This window comes from Nothoprocta perdicaria, unplaced genomic scaffold (assembly GCF_003342845.1).
Source record: "Nothoprocta perdicaria isolate Ctin4 unplaced genomic scaffold, notPer1 scaffold_70, whole genome shotgun sequence".
Lineage (NCBI taxonomy): Eukaryota > Metazoa > Chordata > Aves > Tinamiformes > Tinamidae > Nothoprocta > Nothoprocta perdicaria.
The window spans coordinates 980,523-981,520 of record NW_020455977.1 but is presented as its reverse complement, the minus strand read 5'-3'; positions in this window follow the sequence as shown (position 1 = coordinate 981,520).

The window sequence follows — 998 nt, the reverse complement described above, 5'->3', positions numbered from 1 at the left end:
CGGCGTTTGGTTGTGCAGCTTGTGTCTGAGCAGTCCCCATGTGTGTATATATGTCTTTTACCTGCCCGGGTTACCCTGGAGGGGAAGACTTCATTTCTGGGGGGAACCTCTGATGCAGTGAGAAGCTCTGTGAAATGACCTCAGTAGGCATCTGTGTCGGATGCTATTTCAAAGAGCAATAATCCCTCCACTCTCCCTTCTGTGAGCATGTGTGAGACGAGCTGCAGTGGTGCTGCAGCCTGAAAAAGTCTTTTTTTTTTTTTTTTTTTTTTAATATGTTGTCATTATAAACACTTAAAATGTTTGTGTTACTCTGCAAGCTTTTTAAAGAGTGTTCATTTAAATAAACTGCAATCAATTAACTTTAGGTAAGAACAGCAATGCAGACAAACCACAGAGGAAATAAAGTGCAATTAGTGCTTCAGTTTCTCTCTGATTTGAGGAGATGAATTGGCAGATAGCTTTGTGTGCTAAGTGTGCTAGGTCTTTGCCCTATTTCATGTTACACCGTTACCCGCCTCAGGGATCCCTCATGCATGTTTTCTCTTTTCTCTTTTCTGCATTTTAAACCTTACAGAAGCGATGAGACTCTGTGCTCTGTTGTTTTAAATTCTCCTGCATCTCTGCACTTGTCTGAGTCAGCAGAACAGCTACATCTAGGTCATGTGTTCCTGAACAGCTCCAATGCAGAATATCTTTTYCCTATCCATTGGGATGGTCATGTTGGCTTTTCTTCTATTCTCTAGACCTTCACAATGTTTAAGTGGAAAAAAAAAAAGCCTGAAAATCACTATCATTCCTGTTGTTAAACCTGGAAAAGCCTACTCTGAGTTGGCCTGTTTTTCACTGTCACTGCACTGCCAGCTTAAACATGAATAAACTGTGTTGCTTTTTAACTATAGCAATTGGTGGCAAACCGAGTGGTTCCCTGACACATGCAGCTACTCAACCAGCAGATGCTGGCTTTATTTATTTACTTGTACTCTCCTCCTTTCCAG